Here is a 22,707-nt window from a genome sequence, read left to right as displayed (position 1 = left end):
CCGTAAAGATTGGTAAATACCACTGATTGCAGGTCTTATTCAAACAGAAAAGAATGAATATGTGATGAAAGGAGAATAACGATCCAAATTGCTCTTAATCTTGGAATTGTTCCTATTGATTGGCCTAGAAATAATGGTGCTAATCGTATGGTAAGAAAGCCAAATGCTTGAGAAAGTCATTAACTTTGGGGAAATGGGATACCCACTACTTCATTGTACCAGTACAGTATTTTATTGAGTAAAGCCTTCAAACAACTGTGTATTTAGGAAAAATTCCAGTGTTAACCCAAGTCAAATAACATTCCTTTCCACTTCTCCGGACCTTGTAAATGCTATTTAGGTATTCTTTATAATTCATCAAACATTGACTGCACACCTACTCTATGCCTGGCACACAACAGAATCAAACAAGTAATTAAGCATTCCGAAAGAGAATTACTAATCTCACATTGGCTTATTTCTAATAAGCTGAAAAGGTAATGACCTTCTCAAAATAGTACGTTTACACTTTAGAATGGCATTCCTGCAACGCTCCAGCAACGTTTCATGAACAGACATATATACAGCTGTCCTCTCTTATCCAAGGTTTTGCTTTCCATCATTTCAGTTACTCAAGGTCAACTAAGGTCCGAACATAATAGGTGGAAAATTCCAGAAATAAACAATTTATAAACTTTAAATTGTGGGCCGTTCTGTGCAGCGTGATGAAGTCTCGCGATATCCTGCCCGGGATTTGAATCTTCCCCTTGTCCCGCTTATTTTCCGTTAGTCGCTCGGAAGCCCTCGCAGTTACTAAGTCTGCTGTTGGGGTCTCACAGTGCTTGGGTTCAAGTAACCCTTTTTTACTTAATAATGACCCCAAAGCCGAAGAGTTGTGATGCTGGTAATTAAAATACGCCAAAGGGAAGCTGTTATGTGCGTCCTTTAAGTGCAAAGGTGAAAGTTCGTAACTTGCGGAAAGGGAGATAGCGTTTGCTGAAGTAGCTAAGATCTACGGCGAGAAGGAATCTTCTCTCCATGAAGCTGTGGAGAAGGAAAACGAAATTCGTGTTAGTCTTGCTGTCGTACCTCAGAATGGAAAAGCTATGGCCACAGCGCGTGGTAAGTGCTTAGTTAAGTCGGAAAAGGCATTACGTTTGTTCAAGATACTTTGAGAAAGACGCCACATTCACTTAACTTTTATTACAGTGTATTGTTACAACTGTTCTGTTTTATTATTAGTTATTGTTGTTAATCTCTTACTGTGCATAATTTACAAATTAAGCTTTGTCATAGGTGTGTGCATGTAGGAAAAAGCATAGTACATGTAGGGCTCAGTACTATTTGTGGTTTCCCGCGTCCACTGGGGAGTCTTGGAATTTATCCGCTGCAAATATGGGAGGACTACTGTATAAGCGAGAAATCACGTTAAAGAGACACAAAATCTTTTTAAAAATCATAGTTTCTCGTCTCTAGGAAAAGCCTCAAAGGATTTTTGTTTTCTTGTTTTTTGGGTTTTTTTCCCATAATGCTTGAACATTTAAAAAGTCTGTGCCTAAAGTTTTCCTTGTGGAAAGTTTGTTGTTTTTGATGGTTAATTTTTTTATTCCATTTATTTCTTAAATAAGCAATCTTTCTATATTTTTTGTTATTTTTGTCATAGTTTCCCTTAGTTTTTTTAAAATTATATCTTTAATTGTATTTTTTTAGTAACTTGATAATCTTGCTAAACTTGAGGGGGGAGGTAACTGGGTTTATTTATTTGTTTATTTTTTGATGGTAGTACTGGGGATTGAATCGGGACTTCGTGCATCCTAAGCACGTGTTCTACCACTAAGTTAGACCCTACCCCACAAAAAGATTTTGAATTTGAAATACTTCCCATTAACTTTTCTTGAGGATCCATGTATCCAATTACAGGTTAAATTTAAATTCTCTTTAATCCACTTTTGAGACCTTAAATTATTCTTAGATCCTGGTCTTGATGATGTATCACTATTATTTTAATTTAAACAGTAGTACATAAGCACCAGAGAAAAAGAAGTATTTTAAAAAGTCATGCTACCCTTAGCAAATGCGTGTTGACCAAGGAACTAAGCAGTGTTGAGGCTTGCCAGGTGGGGGCAGCAGAGAGCACTTGTAAAGTCACTGCTTTTGGGAGAACCTCAAGGTTTGGGGGTTGCCAGGGAACCCTCTCCGAGTGCTGGAGAACTGGACAAGATCAATCTGTTGTGGGAAGTTAGCTGAATGGAGAAGCTGGTAACAAGAAGCACTGGCCAGGAGAAACAAGGAAAGGGAACTAGAAAGGGCTGAATGCAAAGAGGAAAGAGCTTGGGCGACTGAAATCACAAAAGCCTGACTTCTGACGCCAACTGTGTCATATCAGGCAAAGGGCTTAATCTCAGGGTTGGTCGGTGATTCTATGTACAAAATGAGTATAATGATTTTCTATTATTACTTCAAATACTTACTACAGGGTTACAAAACGATTCATGTAAAGTGCTTGTCACATTGCCTACCAGTATACAGAAAGGGCTTAATCAATGTTGTGAGCTATCATCATTATTTATTGCTGCTGAGGCTGGCAACGTGGAGCTGAGTACCAGCCTCAGAGAAGGAAATGAATGGGTACCTCACAGCCAGGCAAAGGGAGCCGGGATGGTGAGGATTCTCCTAACTACACTTGAGTTAAACTGCTGGCTTATTTGGACTCTTACATCTTTCTTCTAGGGATGTCCACCTCTCCCCACCCTGTCTTAAAGATACCTTTTGAATCCAGTCATTGGTAGTAGCTGCTCTGGAAAGCAAATCTGCTGTCATTTCTGATCAAGACCCCGCTATCTGACATGTGTGTTTATTAAATCAGAACGAGAATGAGAAGCTTGTTCCACAGAAAGGCTTCTTTGTGTACACATGGTAGGACGTCCACTGGAGACTGTTTGTTAGTTTGTTCGCCCAGAAAACTGATTCCTGGAAGTTGATTTTATTTTTTATTTATGTAAATAGCCCCATTATTTGCAAAAATGTGAAGCATGAACCTCTCTCTTATTCTTGGAAAAGGTGGTGAGGTTTCCATATATCTGAATATAGACACCACAGTCCATGACATGTGAAATGTTCTGCTTTGTAATGGGAATTATGGACGTCTTTAATTGGAGTCTGCTCTTGCATCTTCAGGCCAGAATTTTTCTGGCCATAAAATGTTTGTAACCTGGACTATCCTCTACTTATTGTGGTTTCAAACTGAAGAGCTCAGACTTTGGGAAATGTAATTTGGGGTGTTTTGCTGGTCACCTTGGCTAGGCAGTGTAGCTAAAGCCATCCTCTCTATGGGGGATGATTTTTCCCATCCTTAACCATCCTAAAGTGGAAAATAAGCATGCCTCAGGGTAGAAAAGGAGAGAAACTGCTTTGCTCTAAGGGGACTGATGGGTTAGGCACGGGACTGAGGCTTGCAGAGCCCGAGACATTTTACAGGTGGGTTTGAGCTGGTTCTGGCCACCCAGAGGCCTCCAGGGGCTAGCCTGGGACCCTGAGGTTTGTTGCGGGCCAGCTGTAAGCCCCATGAGTACGCACTGGTCATTGCAATGTCAAGCACCCAACTTGAGATTCCTTTAGCACTCAGTCGAATTTTTACTAAACATCATGGTTTTACCCATTTTTAGTAAATGGTACAGTCATATAAATTCACCCAAATGTGTAAGCTGAAAACTTCCCTATTCCTTCCCCCTCCTACATCAAATCCATCAGCAGGACTGTAGTTCTGCTTCCAAAGTGGCTAAATTATCTCAAGCCTGTGCAGTTTCCCTTTCCTCTCTGCCCCTCTGATCCAGTGTCCATCTCCCACCTGGGGTCCAGCAGGAACACCCACTCTCCCTGCTTCTTCTCTTTACTCTTATTCCCCATTCCTTACAGAGCAATCTGAGGATTCTTTTCAAAGTATAAACTAAACCAAGTCATCCCCTTCTTAAAACCTTCCAGTTTTCCTCAGTATTTTCAGGATAAAGACCCAGAGACTCAGCCTATTCTGCAAGGCCAAGTCTGGACTTGGTGTGCTTTGGAGAGTTTAGTGGGAGCCATGGCCTTGGAGGAGAGTTCCCTGGAACCCAAGTACAGGGCGGGGCAAAGAGACTGTTCAAAGTGTGGGCTGCTGGGTAGGTGACAAGAGACCATGACAGGGTTCTTAGGACTCTTCGTGGCAGGCAACCCAGTAGAAGAATGGACTTCCCACTCCTGTGTGTGGGAGGTGTGATAGGACAGTCAAGGAAGTGTGACTAATCAGGAACAGGTTAGTGAGGTCTGGAGACATATCAGTGACACACCCAACCTGGGAAAGGAAACAGCTTCACTGAGAATGAAAGCCACCCTCTTTCTCTTAGTCTCAAAAACAAGAACCAAAAATTGTACAGCTTACAGATAGTGATGGTGTCTGCTCACCAAGTACCTGCTAAGGGGCTCTCGTTATGCTGGGCACTCAACATATTTGATTACAACAACCTTATGAGATAATTTTTATCATCTCCATTTTTGATGTATAGAAACCCAGGCTCAAAAGCTTAGTAAAAGTTAAATGATTGATAAGGCATAAACTTTTAAAAATTACCAAATTACCTTTCTTCATGAAGGGAAGGGACAGATCTAATGTTTAATTTATCACCAACTGATGTATCACCCAAGACTGGGTGGTTGTTCTTACCTATCTCCCACTAGAAGAGAGCCCCAAGAGGCAGGGGCTCTGTTTAGTTCACTGCTGCCTTCAGTGTCTGGTCATAGCAGTCCTTAAATAAGGATTTGTCCACAAATGGAAGAAATGATTGAAGGAATGAATTTTTCCAGCTGCTCTTGTTACCCAATGCTTTTGATTCCGAGCTTTACAAAAGTAGGGAAAATGAGCGAGAACATCTATGTGTCCATAGATTTGGTGTTGGATATTTTTTTCTTATACTCTCCACTAAAGAGCTGCTATTAAAATACAACTCTGCCTGTTCAACCAGAGGTTTCCATTAGCAACAGGAATTAATTAAATTATGAGTCATCAGCCAATGACATACTAAGGCAGATTATCCCCCCCACAATCATTGTTGTTTTGTTTTTCTAATTATAACAGTAATATAATAAAGAACACAAGCTAGCTTTATTAATTTTAAAAAACAAGGTATGCACTGTTATGAAAAGATTTCCAAGATACATTTTTGGTGGGAAAAAACCAAGGTACAGAATAATGTTCACAGTATGCTTCTATCCCAGGAGATAAGAATAGATACTGAGAGCTTACTATGTGCCAGACACTGTATTGTACCTCTGCGTGAATTATGTCATTTAATTCTTTTAACACCACTATGTTGTTAGTCCTATGCCTCCATCTTAAATAGTACTATTATACCATATAAACATTTTTTTCACTTTTTATTTTTGGACGATCCCAAACTTAGAAAAAGGTTGCAACATACAAAATATACAGAAACTCATGTATGTACATTTTACATATATTTACTTCTGTATCTCCATATGCTAAAAACCACGAGATCATACTAATATATGTCATTCAGTTCTTATATCAAGTTTTAGTTTTCTCTCTTTCTATATGTTGTTTCTCATTTCCAATAATGAGAATCCTGACTTCAATTGTCCTCAGTTATTTCTCTTATGGTATTAATCCCCTGCATGTAACCAACTTCCTGTCACTCCCACTGCCCCCATCCCTGGCAAGGACATCTTTCTCCTTCACCAGCCCCCCACAATCCACAGCAGCCCCTCCTATGCTCCTTTCCCTCCCATCAGGGAGCAGTCTCCCCTCCCACCCAGGCTCCCATACCAGCACAGAGCTCAGAGACCCTCCGTGTGCCGGGCTCTCCCTACTCCACTCCGCAGCCCACCCCAGCGCAGCAGGCACAGCTCCCTTGCCCGTTCAGGGATAGCCATAAAAAAGTGGCTCCTGGAGGCCAAAGTTTGGGAACTAGGTCAGGCAAAATATGTGTTAGCATTTTTGATATCCCATTCTTGAAAAGGCCAGAAGCAGGCATGGCCATTTAGCCAGTTATCTGCATGAGGATGAAACACGGAAGGTGGAAGAAGAAAAAGAAAAAAAAAAAAACTGCACCAGGGAGGAAGATATTTCATGAGCTGAATCCCAAGCAGTGGAGTCACCACTGATGTCACAACAGTGTTGCTGGCTAATAATGGGCTGCTTCTTCACTGTCGGGAAATGCAAACAGCACAACATTAAAATGGTTCTATTTTTTCCATCCTGACAATAGCAACACAGCAACAGAGCGCTGAACTCTGAAAGACAAAGGCTGTGAAAGTCAACGTGCACTTCAGCCAAGGGGCACTTGGGTTGTGAGTTTTCTTTTGATATATTAGGTAATGTATCCAAAATATTCAAACCACCCCTGGGACCATCTCTTGAGGTAACCAATCTGAGATCACCACCCATCTCAAGTGGCTCAGCAAAGCTCTGGGTCAGTGCAGGCCTGCCAGACAGCTGGGCTTCCTCTTTTCCTTACTTGCCTTGCTGAGCTGCTTCCAAGGTGTTTCTGAGAGCAAAATGCGGGCTTGGAAATAAAGAGCAGACACGCGGGCCAGGCCTGCATTTCCCTCTAACTGCGTTAATTGGCAGCTGCTTGGCCTCTGGTTCATCTGCCACGGCCAAAGCAGGACTCAGTCCTTCTCTTCCTCTGTAATTACAGGATTGCTTGTGGTTCCTGAGTTGAAAGTTGATCTTTAGTACTTCTCCTTTTCCAGTTTGTCATCACTTCACCCATTCCTTTGACTTCTGTATATTTTTCCAACAACTTATTTTTACCTCATCTTCCTCTTTTTATTATATTATTATTATTATTATTATTATTATCATCATCATCATCATCATCATCATCATCTTTTATTACCTATGCTCCACATCCCTGGCTTCCTTTCTAAGGACTTTGGGAAATGAAGTGAACTTTGTGTCCATGGAAGATGCTGAGAGGGTGGTCTTTAAAGCTAACCCCAGTCGTCTCCTCCTACTTGAGTCCACATAAGGTGACAACTCTCCTTTCTTGATGCAAATTCTCTCCAGTCCACGGATAAAGCCGCCTCTTTCAAGAAATGGTTTGATTAAGGATGCACTCAAGGTTCACAACTGAAGAACAAAACCTCCTGTTATGAGACTGCAGATTTCTAGGCACTTGTGACCAGTCTTTCACTGTCATAAATACAGACTGTCTAGCCATGCTTTTCCCCCATTCCGGGTTATAGATGTTCAGAGTTCCCTACCTTAGGACCAGGGAAATCCTGAACAGACATAAGTTTTGTGAACATAACCCAAAATAGATTGTTTTGAGGACAGAAACAAAATTATGAGTCCAAAGGGACTGGGAAATCAACCAATAAGATCAAACAGGTGTGATATGTACACCCAGGGAGAAGTGTCTAAAGTAAGCCCATGACCTAGGGCTTGCTGGACATTTTCCATTTGTTCCTCTAGTCTCCTCTTTTCCCTTTGCCACCCTTCTCTGTGCCCTAGGCAGCAAGCTGGCCTTCCACTGGAATGACAGACTCCTATGCCCTTTGGCTTCCTGTTAGATCCACCCAGTGGGGAACATAGGAGATCAGAGAGAGGAGAGGTCAAGGTGTTTATTCACTGGCTCCCTCACCATGGGTCACTGTGGGCCAGCTGAACGTCTCCTGTCAGGTGTCTTCTTTCTCAGGCTCCAGTCACCATTCTATCCCTTGTCCTTTCAGGCCTTGAAGAATAGCAGTCCTCTTCTACTAGCCAAGGGCAGTGCACTGCCCCTTGTGATTTCTCCATAACCTGCCAGCACCTTTGTTAATAATCCCTTTATTAAACCCTCTTCAAATTACCCAATTCAAGTGGGCCATCTGTTTCCTGCTACAGATTTGATTCTTACACAAGATCTCTGCTTAGGCAACGCAGAAACAAGGATTTGGGGAAATTGCAATGGGAGATGATCAGGAACCCAGCTACCTGGGAACTGAGGCCCATAGTTAGGAATTTAAGTCACTCTTGACACAGAGGAACAAAGGAGAAACTTCTTTACTGAAGGTTAGTGATGCAGAGAAGTGAATAAATTTACTGACACCTGGAGGTACCAAGCTCGGATTATTGATAATAACATAAAATTTATTGTGATTTCATCATAAGCCAGGTATTATGCTAAGCTCTTAAGACATTATCACATTTTAGAATATTTCATACACTTTACAGATGAGGAAACTGAGTGCAGTGGTCATTGCCATTTTGTCTACTCAACATTTCTCCCTCAACATCTCCCAGTAACAAAACTGTTCTTTCCAAAAACTCTGGTTTTGCCCATCAGAGCAGTACACATCCCATGTGTGATGTATGGTTCAGTGATGAACCTGTAGCCCAAACAGGCCACTAAGTCTTCCTTGAATTTTGATACATGAACTTAGGGAGAGCTAGAAGGATAAGCCGCCACTGCTTGGGGCCACCTTTACCTCCGCTTAGAAGGAGCCATTTCCAGTAAGAACTTACACAATATTATGCAAAGAGAACCAGAGAGAAGAGAGAGATGGAGAAAGAGCAAGAGCAAGCCCACAAGAGATGACCTCATTTGCTCCTATATCAGGGTCTTCAAGGAGATTCTAGCCCTGGATTTTTCTTACAAGCCAACAAATAACTTTTTACTTAACATAAGTTGGATTTCTGTTATTTATCATCAAAAATATCCTGTAAATATATTAAGGCTTACTTAGAGTTTCTTTAGCTGAGCAGTGACCAAGATGTGTGTGAGGAAACCACCTAAGGTTGGGGAAAGACACTCAAATGGAGCAGATGGAACAATCCTTGGAGCCCAGACAGATCCAGAAATAGTTGGTGATCCCACAAGCTAGAATGAAAAAAACCTTCTGATACATGGGACACTAGGGTAGAGTACTCAGAAATATATTACAAGATTAGTATGGAAAAAACATCAATCCAGAGCTTTGTTAGTCCTACATAACATAAAAACAAGCCTCATAAGGCTCAAACTGTCTCCAAGTAAATTGAGTATATCCTAGTACAAAGCTCAAGAATACATACAGAAATACAAGAATATGCAGCATCTAAAAATATGAAGGTAATACTTGCTCGCATCCCATCAGAAACTACCAGATGTTCAAAGAAGTAGGAAAATGCCATAGGATGAAGAAAAATTAATTAAAACTGACCTAGAATGGCACATAGTAAAACTAAGTAGTCCAAGGCAGGATAACCACATGTTCAAGGAAGTAGAGGAAACCATAAGTGTGTTAGGGAATAAAAAATAGACAATGATATGAAATAGATTCAAGTCAAACTTCTAGAGTTGAAAAATACAACGTCTAAGATGAAAAACACACTGAATGGAATTAAGTGCAGATAAGACACTGCAGAATAAAGCACTAGTGAATTCAAAGACATGTCAATAGAAACTATTTAAAATGAAACACAGAAAAATGACTAAAAAATATCAGCAGAGGATCAGTGAGCTGTGGGACAATCCCAGGCAGCCTCCTGCATGTAATTGTAGACCCCAAAGGAGAGGGAACAGGGGACAGAAAAAAATATTTGAAGAAATAATGGCTGAAATTTTTCCAAATTTGTTGAAAAATGTAAACATCCAGATCTAAGAAACTCAATAACCCCTAATTAAAAGAAACATGAAGAACTCATACCAAGGCGCATCATAATCAAGGGAGCCTCTGTCAACAGCAGTATTCCTGATCGTCATACCTGGCTTTCCAATGAGGGCAACCACAGAGTGTTTTAATGATGAAGATAGTCTGTTTGCTAATGTACTTCTCAACGGCTTAATGAAGGGAATGCATTTGGGGCCATCTAGTGGAACAGAGGTGTGGGGATGGATATGCAAGTTGTACATGATCAGTTCAGTCCAACATCCTTATCTCCTTAAGCTTGTGGACTCCCTCCACCACACCATGCCAGGGAATCACTGGCATGTCATCTCATTAAATACAGGCCACCACTGAGTCCAAGTTTTAGTCAGTCAACCAAGGAAGATGTTAGAGCCACCTCCTACTGCACAAGTTGACACATTAAATCCAAACTCTCTAGGAAGTTCACCCATATCAATGAATTCAGCCCAACCTACTGTTATATCTTCTTTGGACAAATGCCCTTAAAATGCACCTCTACGGAAGTTTCCAGGCATCTGTGGATACACATTATTAGTAAGGCCTTGAAATTCTTTGGGGGTTTAAGTTAATTCCTCCTAGATCATAATGTGTACCCATTCCCTGGAACGTGCTGGGTTTGACCAAATCCACAGATTCAGTGGTAAGAGGGAAGGGTTGTAGGAAGTCTTATGAAGAATAGACATCCCCTTTCAAGGTATTTACTCCAGGGAAAGTTATCACACGATTTTCCCAGCAAAAGAAGTACAACAATGGACTAGATGCTCATGGAAATACATGGTCTTACCATAGACCCATTTCTCAGAAAAAGCTAGGCTGTTGAAAGCTGGAATGGCTTACTGAAGACTCACTTATGGTGGCAGTTGAGAGACAACAACCTGAAAAGATGGAGTTCAGGATGTGCTTTGAATCAGAGACCGTTACATGATGGCATCTCCCCCACAGCCAACATACATAGATCTGGAAATTAAGGAGCAGATGTAAAGGAAAATTCTTTTCCTGAAAAGAAAATTCAAAAATTTCTCTTTTGAGAAACCAGGATTTGCTAATAATTTAAAAATAATTTCAATCCCTCGTCCTGCCTTCTCTCCATTACTAGTAAGCAACAGGGTTCTAAAAAATATTGAACTCCAATTTTAGCTTCCTAAAAATATAAGGGATCATTATACATGTTCAGTGTTATAGATTGTAAAAATGATAACCTTATAATAAAAAAATGAGCAGAGATTCCCCAAATGAGCAATAGAGTAATGGTAGCAAAACAAACAAATAGGAGAGCCAGAAACAAAATATTATGTGGCATTCCAAATATGTTTTAATGATTCCCTAATAAGCTTTCTAGTTCATCCTCCTATTTGATCTAATAAGCAAACAGAGAAGCAGCCCCCTGATGTTATAGGCAGACAAATTACCCTTCGTGTTTAGGGCACTATTCCAAAGAAATGTTATAAGAAAACAATAGGGAAGGATCCTGCATGTAGCCCTCTCTTCAGCCCACACCACTCTGCTACGACTGTGATGTGAGGATGCACTGCTGAGACTAAAAGTTAAAAGTCAAGTTGATGTTGTTAATCAAGTTGATGTTATTAATCTCTTGGTCCTTTAGTTGACTAAAAATATTTGCTGAGATGGAAGCAGTTAATGAAAAGAATTATGGTTACTTTATTAGTATCACTGAATAAATGTCTCTTCAGAATGCAGCTTATCACTCAAAGCATATCATATTGTCCTCAACTTACTTATTCAATTTCTGGCCAGAGAGGGTTTCAGTATAATAATTCCCTACTAACCTCATTGATACGGGCCCTGGTCAGTATGGCCTCCAGTGAAGCAAACCTAGGACTTGGAGAAGTGTCTGAACTCCTAAGAGTACTACCTAAGCTCACCCAAAACATTGATTTGCAGGCTGCTCCTTCTCTACTGAATTCTGGAAAGCTCTAGAAGGATTTGATAGCCGTGAAAATCCTCAAAGAACACCACTCAAGCGTAGAAGTGGCTTTCAAAGGTTTAGAATTAATTGAAAGAATTGTTTTCTTTAGGATCTAATTCTTATTTACAAGTCATTTATAGGGGCTTGGACTTAGGTAATAATATGCAACAATGTGACTAACTCTGACTTCAGATTGGAAACCATTTATTTGATCAAGGGTAAACAAGTTCTAAGGCAATAGGTGAGGGAAAACATTAATCATAAAATCATTTAGCAAGAAAAGAAGAGATCAGAGAAAATCCAAAACTAGATTTTTTTTTTAAAAGTATGTTTAGGGAATAGTCATGTCTCCAAACAAGAGCTATGATAAATAAAGATATAGCCAAAGCTCTGGCAAACCATGAAGAAAAGCTCTTCTCTTCAAAGGAGAGAGAATTTACTGTCTCCACAATCATGTGGACAGAGTGGATGAGATGTCAGGCATCTTCTGCTCTCCCAAGATACACAGTGTGCACCTTGGTTTGACAAGCAGTTAAAAGGAAAAAACTAAATAGATTTAGATCCAAACTTTAAAAGAGTTCATGCAAACAGGCATTCTCACACTGAACTGGGACTGTATATTGTTAAACCAATCTGTAGGGCAATTGAACAATATATATCAAGGGCCTTAAAAATGTTCATGTCCTTTGAGTAAGATATTTCACTTTAGCCTAAGGAAAAAAAAGTTTTTTTATTTACAGTGGTCTTCATAAGAAAGAAAGAAAGAAAAGGAAGAAGAAAGAAAGAAAAAATTAAAAGGCCAAGAAAACTATTAAAGTTTTTAAAAATTATTAATCCTTAGTACATCAAGTAGAAAAAAAAAACAGGTTACAAACCATGTGCCCATTATTTTCCATTTTGTAACTGTGTGTGTGTGTGTGTGTATTTATGAAAAAAATATGGAAGGACTTAGAATAATTTTTCTAGAATTTTTCTTTTTGTATTTTCAAATCTTTAATGGGAAAAAAGTCTTTAGAAGAGATTTGGAGTAGCCTCTTACCTCAAAGAATATTATGAATCCATGATTAAAGATGGTGATTAAAAGTAAGGGACCCATGCAATGCTGCTCACATAGCATGCTTTTCTAAAATACTCTCCTCCATCTTCTGTAATAGCTGCCTGTCTTTCAGGGGCCTGTAGCCTCAAAGAAGTTGTGAAATTGTGCCAATGTGTATTCCATCATCCCTTAATTATTTGTGCCAACGGATGGGAGCTGAAATATGGAAAGCATCAAAAAGATAATCCTAAATTAATTTGTATTTGGACTTGGAATACGACCAAACACATGTGTTTAGACATGAATGTATTTACCCCCCAATAAACTTCATACCATGTCCTTACCACTTCTGGCCTGGCTCCCACTTACAGCACTGGGGAGGTCCTGGGAACCAAAGAAATCTGCGAAAGGATTGTTTGGTGATGGAGATTTGGCTTGAATGGTGGATATTTATACGTATAAATGTAAAAACATCCATATATAATTGTCAACATATTTATATTCCACCTACAGTAGTTCATTTTTCATGGTTCTTTGATTAAAAGGAGATTTTTATTTGTGCAGAGTTCTCCAGATTTGGTGAAAGTGGTGACTGGAGTAATGGGGAGAAAAGATATCTTGGCAGGACTGGCTACATAATTTAAGGAGCCCAGTGCAAAACAGAAATGTGGTCCCTCTTATTCTAAAATTGCTAAGAATTTCAAGATGGCAACAACAGAGTATTAAATCAGGAAGAGGACCTTTCTAAGCATGAAGCCTGTTGTGAATGCACAAGTCACAGGCTCATATAGACAGTCCTGAGTCTTGGAGCCAGGGAGACATGAGATCAAATTGCAGGTTTTTCATTTATAAGCTAAGTATCTTGAGTAAGTCACTTAAACTTTTAAAGCTTCCATTTTCTCATCTGTAAAATCATAATAATGATTGTGTATAATTGTCAAGATTATTGTGGTGATTGAGAGAGAGCACTATACTAAGGGCATAGCATAGTGTCTGGCTTGTGGACTCTTTTTCGTCCTATATACTGCAGTTAGAGTTCATGTTCTAAAATGTAAACTTGGGTCTCTCCTCAACTTAAAATTACTTTTGGTTACCCACTGTCTACAAAATAAAGTGGAAGTTCATCTTACAGACCATGAAGACCTTTGCTATTCAGATTCCAGCCTCTTCTCTAGACTTGCCACCTACCACTCTCCCACATGTATCAAGGTCCCAAAACTAATTTGTGAGTTTTTCACTTTTCCTTAAGGGTCAGTAATTATAATAGCATAAGTGACATATGTTAACAAGACAACAAGTTCCAAATGGAGTCACTTATGCTATGTTCCAGATTACCAAACCAAGACTTAATTACAGTTTGTGCTTTCCCAAAAATGGAATCCTAAACCAGTCAATCAGGAATCTCCTAATAATCACTAATTGAGTAATCTGTCCGACAGACCCCTGTCATCCCCTAAAGGAAAGTAACCTTGCAATAACCAACCCACTTTTTTGCCTAGTAAAAAATTGCCGCTCCCTTCTGCCTATAAAAGCCTTTCATTTAGTACAGCTCCTCGGAGCTCCTTTCTGTCTGTTAGAATGGATGGTGCCTGATTCAAATAATTTTTTGCTCAAATAAACTCTTAAAAATTGTAATATATCTCAGTTTATGTTCTAACGCATATAATAAATGTTTCTCTGTGCCAGGCACTGTGCTAAACACTCTGCTGGAGGGAGCACTGATTCTTCACTCCTGATGCTTTCTCCCATGAGAGGGAGCTCCAGGAGCTGTAACCCTCCTGGATACTTCCACCTCCTCACTTACCCTCCCTGGGGGAAGAGTGATTTATTTCAATGATAAGCTTGGAAGAAACTGGGTATTTATCATCCAGCCTCTTCCTCTCTCTGTAGCAAATCTCCTCACAGGGAGATTGCACTCCCAGCTGATCTCAGGCAAGCTGTAAGATTAGTAGCAAAGACCTTTGCCCAGTGGGGGACCCATTGTCTAGGACTATGACCAGGTGGTAAATCTATTTCTGGTGTTCCGGATCTGGAAGCTTATGCTCTCCAATGTCAGTGTTACTGATTATAATGTCTCCTGTTGGCCTTACTCTTTTGTCTCTTTCTTAATTGGTTCAGGACTTGAGTGAGGAGACTGGGTATTATTTATCGAAGCTATGCAAATACCTCAATACAAACTAAATCCATTAGCTCCTTTCAGTCTCATAACTGCCATAGACAAGCATTTTTCTCATCCAATTTTTACAGATAAGTGAGGAATAGTGATCAAGTGGCATAGTCAAGATCTGAACTAGGTCTCTCTAATGCCAAAGATTATGCTCTTAAAATTTCCCATTTTGTTTCTGCGTGCAAGTTTAATAATAAACGATAAGAACATTCAAATTTTGGGTTGAAAAGAAAGCTAACGCAGTATTATATCCAGTATACTTATATTCTGTTTGGCAGAAAAGTAAGCCAAGCTAAACTTAAATTCAGCAAATGCTGAATTTTATTTTAGGAAGAGCAAGCTGCAACCATAATAAAGGACTGTATTTACAGCTAACAGCAATAACCATGTTACTCCATAGGTCTTACACTACAAACTGAAACTATATTTCATGATTTACAAGGTCTGAGATGTAAACAGTAAAAGGTATTTTTTTTTTTTTTGGAGATTTCTCATTAAGAACCACAAAACTAGCAATTTTGTGAGGAATTACATTGTCTATCCTTTCTCAAAAAACACACAAGACATTTCTTTGATGGTGAACCCATTCTGATTCCAACATCCAACTATTTTCAACATTCTGGGAACTCCTCCACACCCCACCTATCTCTGGGAAGGTCTGACTCCCTACCTACTCTGTGAAAAGAAGGGAATTTAGAACATTTCAGGTAGGAGACTTCTGGCCACCTGAAGAATGATCTCTGTCTGCTCCAGTTCCTTCGTGCAGGTACATGAGTGAGGTGTCAAAAATTCACTAATACTTCAGTCATTTATGCTGATGGCAGTTGTGCTAATAAGAGAAATGACAAAAGGATGCAGTGCCTAAGAATTTAGATCTGGCAGATTTAATGCATCCACTTGTATTTATAACTCCACCTCTCCTCCATGTGATCCTGTTATTGTTCCATAAGAATTCCTACCGAGACTCCACCCCAGGGCACCCCCTTCGCTTGTGGTCATAGGAATGGCAGCACTGTCCGGTATTTTCCTCTTTATCGTGTCTGTATCCTTCCATACTTTACTCACCAAGATGTATTTTTCTGTCTGTCATGTTTGTCTAAGCCTATTGATTCAATGCATTATATTTCTACCAAGAAAGCAAACTAACAAAATATGTAGTGTGACACACAAAAAGTACTCCCAAGCATATACACACCTTTTGTATGTATAGATCTTCCTGCCTTTCCCTTATATATTATGCCTGACTTGACACTTCTTCTTTTCAATACAGTGCTGGCCACTCCTAAGTATCTCTTTAACATTCTATCCAAAATTGCAAAAAGAAAGCAGACGGTGAAGGAGTATAATTTGCGTTTCTTGTAACCTTCATTATTTATTGAATACACTTTCTTTTTAAAACCACCTCTGTAGCACTTCAAGACACACCTAACCACCAGTGTTCACTTTGACAGGCCCAGTGAACAGTGGGACTCCGGGAGGATCCTGGCTTGGGAAGGCAATCAGTGAGGTTAGTTTGTGCTCCTCTCTGTTGCAGGAACCGTCTTTTGTGTGAGAGAGAAGGTGATTACAGCAACCTGCAGAGGCTCTGGATGCTCAGAGCATGGAGTCTGGTCTCCGTGGGCGTGGCACCCTGTTTGCAAAAAGGTTTCACTTTGTTGCCTCACTGACATTCATATAATCTGACGACATAGGGAATATTTTGCCTTTTCAAATTGATAACTTGAGGCACAGACAGCTAAATGGCTCCAGAACATGCAAATGTGATCAAGTAAGTTTCAAGTTATAAACTTGGAATTCACACTCTCCTTAGTAACCTGGTGGTGGAAAGAACGTCCAGTTCCCGTATTTCCTAAACTGTGTGATGTAGAGAATTCAGGAGCAGGACACTGGCCTACTTCCTCCTGTTGCACAGAAGGCTATCCAGCTCAAGGCTGAGAACCCCACCCCCGCGTCAGAGGCTTGGGGCCTTTTTCTCTGCGCCTGCCTTCAGTCTCCTGCCCATGTGACCCTTACCTCTCTGGTTTCAGCAGGCAGGTCTCAGTAGTTGTTGTTGGTCACCGTGGTAACAGATGCCTAGGTTTCAGCTTCAAATGCCCCTTTTAACAAGGCAGTTTCAAGAATATTTGTGATAAATTACCAGACCACAAACTTAAGTGTGGGAAATTTTGCTTTGGAAAATCTAATAAGAAGAAGGCAGAAAGAATGAGCAGCAGATGCAATGGAGAGAATGGGGCCAGACCTGGAGGGGCAGATGGAAGGGAAGCCAGGCCTGACTACTGAAAGCCAGATCAGAATCCATTCAGACCAAAGCTTTAAACTATAAATGGTCCCTGAAGGGCTACTTGCTGGATGGAGCCAGAATTCCTCAGGAGGAAGGATGGTGGCGTGAGAGGCAGAGAAGGCAGGGGTTGAGTAGGTATTTTAAAGAGCTCAGTTTCCTGTTTTATTGCTGACTCTGGTGGCTAGACTTCAGCAACAATTTTCCTCTTGTTTCTCGATGTATGAAACCAAGAGTCACTGTGACCTGGAGAGGACACACTCAACTAAACTGGAATTTGGCATGCGTGAATTTCATTAGCGACCTAAGCTATCCACAAATCCCAAAGACATAGCAGACTTGATCATGTTCCAGGATTCTGTTATTAATCTCTTATCTCTTCTACCCACTGAAAATCTCACAGAAAGATAAAATAACTGTAATACATTGCTACACTGTTACATGGAAAAAAACATCATAGTCACTCAAAGGAGGACATGTCAATACTCCTTTGATATTTTAATATATAAGCACGCCTTGTCTATCTAGGAGAGTTTAAATGTATACCTGGTTGAAGGCAAGAGGATAGCCTAAAAGAGCTTACACAGACATTTTTAATTTCTGGCCAAGCTCCTTAGGTCCCTACAGGACTGTCTTACTCTTGCTGCTCATGGAAAGCACCAGAGAACAGATGCATTACAGTTTGTGACAGGAGAACAGCCTGTGGATTCCGCCTACTCCCTCCAGTCCATCTGGGAGGTGGGTGAGAGAGGAGCTCACAGAGAGAGAGGCTCTTCTGGGAATCCCTGGGGGGACCATGGCTATTGGTGCACTATTTTCAGTAGATGGCACTGTGTCTATTGAGATAAGCAAAAGGAGCATGTAGATGGGAAATCTTAATTGTTGCTAGAGAAAGCATATTGCATTTGAGAATGCATGGTATATATACATATATATCTTTTTTACTTAGTAACATGTAACACAAATACTTATTTAGTATTCATGTTAGCACGCTCTTTGGAACTCAAAGAACTTTATAATCTATTATTCTGGCTCAGACTCAGAGCTGTGGTGGAGCCCAGGCTATTCTATGAGGGGTATCACTGGGATAAGCGTAAATCACTGAATGTTCACCCCCTTTATCACCCAAACACGTACCTCACATCTGTACTCTACTGTGCCTGGATTCCCCTTTACCTGAGACGGAAACCTCTGACACCTTGGTTCCCGCCCAGCACACAGGGATCCTCACACCCCCAGAGGCAAGGCAACTGGGTCAGTTCCTTACACGTTACTGGTCCGACGGAGCAGATACTGTTAGTTGTCCATCCACACTTTTTCCTTTATAATAGACATCTACTTATTTTTTTTCCTCTTCTGAGTGCTTGCAGGAAAGTAGACCCCTGCACCAGAAGATGAATCAAATTCCTTTTAAGCTGGTTGTGGGCTCCCATTTGAAAATGGGAAAAGAATCTCAATTTTGCTTTTTAGAAAATGAAACTCTTAACCCAGTATGAAGGATGGCATGGATGAGAAGAGGCTCTGTGAGGCAAGTGCTGTACTATGCACTTACTAGAATAGTGTCTTTTATTCCTTATTATAATTCTTGAGATAGGTACTAGGCTACCTGTTTTACAGATGAGAAAACTGAGGCTTACCAAGTTTAAACAACCTACCTAAAATCACCCTTGCTGTTGACTGAATACATGATGAGATTCTAACCATTAGAGAAGTCTGCTGTGGGACTTCTGGAAAAGGGACATGCAAGGAGAAACCTCCTATTTCTGTCCCTTGACACAACCTTCTGTATATGACCCCTTGGACTGCAGCATTTATCTTGAGATAATTACAGGATCCCATCTAAGAGAGTAAGGCAAAAGTCTGAGGATGACAGAGCAGAATGATGGAAAGAACCTGGGACCCTGATGATGCTGTAGAGCTGCTGAATTAACCAACCCTCAAACTTCAGATTTATGTGTCAGTCTCTTTGAAATATATCTTCTGTTACTTATAGCCCCCCAAATCCTAACTAATACAACCTAAGAGCCTAGCCACAGATAACTAGAAAAACAATTAGTGCCTAAGCCAAGAGCAGCTATCCATAGGGTAACTGCCGAGAAGTCAGGATATGACTATCCACCCATCAGGGCCTCTCTGTGGGTCACAGCTAATGAGACCACTCAGATCCTTTCGGGGGGAGGCTGAATAACATTTTCTTCCAGCTCTTCAGGAACCTCCCTCCATCAGTTAACTCATCTCTCTTCTGTATCGTCACTGTATTCTGTTTATACTAACACCATCTTAAAGATCATTTCAGTTTTTTGTATTGAAATACTAACATAACGCCTTTGTCAAATACAAACCTTACATATAACACTCTAAATAGCTTTTCTCTTTCACACTCAGCTTATTAAAATAATTGTCTTCAGTTCCTATCCTTCAAGTCACTTTTCAGCCTATGGCAGTTTATACCTACTATGCCCCAAGAGGACGTTATTTCTTATAGATGTTACAAAATAGTAATAAAATAAGGTATCAATTGCTGAGTAACAAACAGTCCCATTAAAAACAGCAGCCACCATTTATCGTCTTTCATGATTTTCTGCGGGTTGACTAGGCACAAGTGGTAATTCTGTTCTGCATGGCATTGTCTGCACCTGTGGTCATCTGAAGACTTGACTGGACTAGAACATCCACTGTGGCTCATTCGCATGGCCAGCAGGTGATGTTGGCTCTTGGCTGGGAGCTTAGATAGAAGTCAGTTCTTCTCCTCATGGCACCTCCATATGTGGGCTTCCCACAGCATGAACACTGGTTTTAAGGGGAAATGTTTCAAGCCTGTGAAAGCAGAAGCTGCCCAGACTCAGAAATGAGCAGTCTCACTTCTGCTACATTTTATTGGTTGATAAAACACCATCCAGTCAAGATTCAAGGGGAGGGAAATAGATTTCTCCTTTTGATGGGACGTATAGAAAAAATTTGCAGCAAACTTTAATATGGCACTGTTATTAATGGTCTTCCTTAGTGATAATTCCAGTGAAAATAATACAGTTTTTATTTTATGTGGCATCTCAATTCTTGAAATATTTCATTCTTTCAACTTCCATGACAACACACTCTTCTGGTTTTCTTGATACTTGTAGAGCCACTCTCACTTTCTTGTGAAGAATCCTCTTCTTTTCCTCAAACTCAAAATATTATTGTTCCTTGGGATTCCACCCTTCATCCTCTTCTATTATCAGTTTCTATTTTTCTGTTTATCTTACTAGACATTCTAATAAACTCTCAAGACTTCCATTATTATCTACATATTAATCATTCTCAAATCTTTATTCATAGCTCTTATTTCTCACTTAAGTTCCAAACCTAGATATCCCATCTTCACTAAAGAACTCCTATTTCCATTTAAGTATCTTATAAGCATCACAAAATCAGAATGTCTAAAATTGAGCTCATTGTATTTTCTCCCAAAGCTTCAATTTCAAAGTTATCTCTCTCTCTGTGAATATCACCATAATTCCCTCAGTTACATGATACAGAGAATTAATCATTTTAGATTCTTTTATTTTGCTGACCCCTATATCTAGTCACAGAGCTGGCTAATATTATCTCTTTATTATCTTTCAAATTAGTTAGGTTGCCTACACCTCTTCTCCAGCACTCCAGTACTGAACTCTATCATCTTTTACCTGACACATCGCAGCGTCTTTTATGTAGTCTTCTCTTCCACACTGGCCTCCTCTTTAATTCATTATCCACACTGAAGCCAGAGTGGCAATATTACATCATGTTTTGCTCTATTTGGCAGCATATATACTAAAATTGGAACACTAGAGAGAAGACTAGCATGGCCCCTGTGCAAAACTGACTTACAAATTTCTAAAGCACTCCTTAGTTTTTTCTTTATTGATGGGCACACAGTCTATAAAGGTGTAATTTGTATGACAACAGCAGCACAAATGAAGGGAGAGAAGATGAAGCCATGTAGGAGTAAACTATTGTAATTAAGCTGGTGTTAATCTGAACTAGATTCTTATAAATTAAGATGTTAGTTGTAATCCTCATAGCAGCCACCAAGAAAATGACTGAAAAAATATAGTAAGAGAATCAATAAGGGAATTAAAGTCAAAAATATTCTTTTAACACAAAGGTAACAGAGGAAGGACCCCTCCAAAAAAAAACATAAGATGTATAGAAAACAAATAGAAAAATAGCAAATGTAAACACGACTTTATCAGTAATTTCATTAAATGAAAAGATATTGAATTGAAAGGTAGAGATTAGCAGAATGGAGAGAAAAATAAAATCCAACTGTATGCTGTCTATAGGAGGCACACTTTAGATTCAACAAGAGGCACACTTTGGATTCAGAGACACAAAGGAGTTGAAGTATGGGAAGAGATATACTAGGTAAACAATAACCAGACGAGACCTGGAGTGGCTGTACTAATATCAGACAAAGTAGACTTTAGGAATAGAATTATTACTACAGACTAAGAAGAACATTTGGTGATAACAGAGTTAATCCATTAAGAAGATAGAACAGTTACAAATATACATACACCTAACAACCCCAAACTCTTGAAGCAAAAATTAACAGAATTGGAGGAGAAAATAGGCAATTCAAGAGTAACGGTTGGAGATTTCTACATCTCGCTTTCAATATGGGTAGAACAACTAGATATAAAATCATCAAACAAGTAGGAGACTTGAACAACATTGTAATTCTATTCACAGAGACTTACAGAGCACTCCATTCAACAACTACAGAATATACATTCTTCTCAAGTACACGTGGAACATTTACCACAGTAGAACATATGTTAGGCCATAAAACGAGTGTAAATAAATTTCAAAAGATTGAAATCATATGAAGTATGCTCCCCAACCACAGTAGAATAAAATTAGGAATTAATAACAGAAGGAAATTTGGCAAATTCACAAATACATGGAAATTAAACACAATCAAATAATCAGAGAGTCAAAAGGAAATTAGAAAATACTTTGAGGTGAATAAAAATGAAAACACAACATACCAAATCTTATGGGATGCAATGAAAATAGTGCCTAGAGGGAAATTTATAGCTGTATGTGTCTATATTTGAAAAGAAGAAAGACCTTATATAGGTGTGTTATACTGGAGACTCAAACACCATATGCAGCATGGCTCTCATGATGTTGTAATGGGAAAGAATCAAACTTCATATTTTAAAGATACAACATCTCCCCAGATTAATCAATTTAGTGCAGTTCATCAAAATTCTAGTTGGATTTTGTGAGAAATTTATACTTCAGAGTTCATATGGAAAAGCAATATCCTCAGATACCTAGATTGCCTTTTAAAAGTAGAATAAAACTTTATAATATTAAAATATATTTGAAGCAATAGTAATAAAGAACAGGATGATATTTACATGAATGAAGAATTCAAGAGAAATGGAGAGCCTCTGGTATTGGATTTATCACTGTGTTAGACGCCATGCAGTTGTGGAAGCTGGTAGAGGACAGCTGTTTGACCTGCATCTTGGGTTGAGCTTGAAGTCTTTATAGGTCAGACAGACCAGCAGTTGGAAAGGAAAGTTAGATGTGGATGAGAGCACAAACACATTGGAACCAGTGAGGACAAACTGAGACCCACAGGACAAAGCAGAATTAACATCTGTCTCTCATCACCTTCCATCTCAATGCTGTGAGTG

The 22,707-nt window shown here is 39.6% G+C and overlaps 1 protein-coding gene and 1 non-coding gene across 2 annotated transcripts in view; both read left to right on the top strand.

Annotated features, from left to right (window-relative positions):
* The first annotated feature begins 793 nt into the window (after window positions 1–793).
* ACVR1 (activin A receptor type 1) overlaps window positions 794–22,707 on the top strand; it is a 198,258-nt gene continuing 176,344 nt past the window's right edge. The window contains exon 1 of the mRNA XM_072960991.1: window positions 794–1,101. The gene's annotated coding sequence lies outside the window, so the exon portion shown is untranslated. The remainder of the gene's footprint in view (window positions 1,102–22,707) is intronic.
* LOC116280747 (U6 spliceosomal RNA) lies at window positions 20,804–20,910 on the top strand. The gene has a single exon (XR_004190231.2). It is a non-coding gene; the product is annotated as a U6 spliceosomal RNA (small nuclear RNA).

Source organism: Vicugna pacos, chromosome 5 (assembly GCF_048564905.1).
Source record: "Vicugna pacos chromosome 5, VicPac4, whole genome shotgun sequence".
Classification (NCBI taxonomy): Eukaryota; Metazoa; Chordata; class Mammalia; order Artiodactyla; family Camelidae; genus Vicugna; species Vicugna pacos.
The sequence above is the reverse complement of the archived record's forward strand: the minus strand, read 5'-3'. Positions and strand labels throughout refer to the sequence as shown.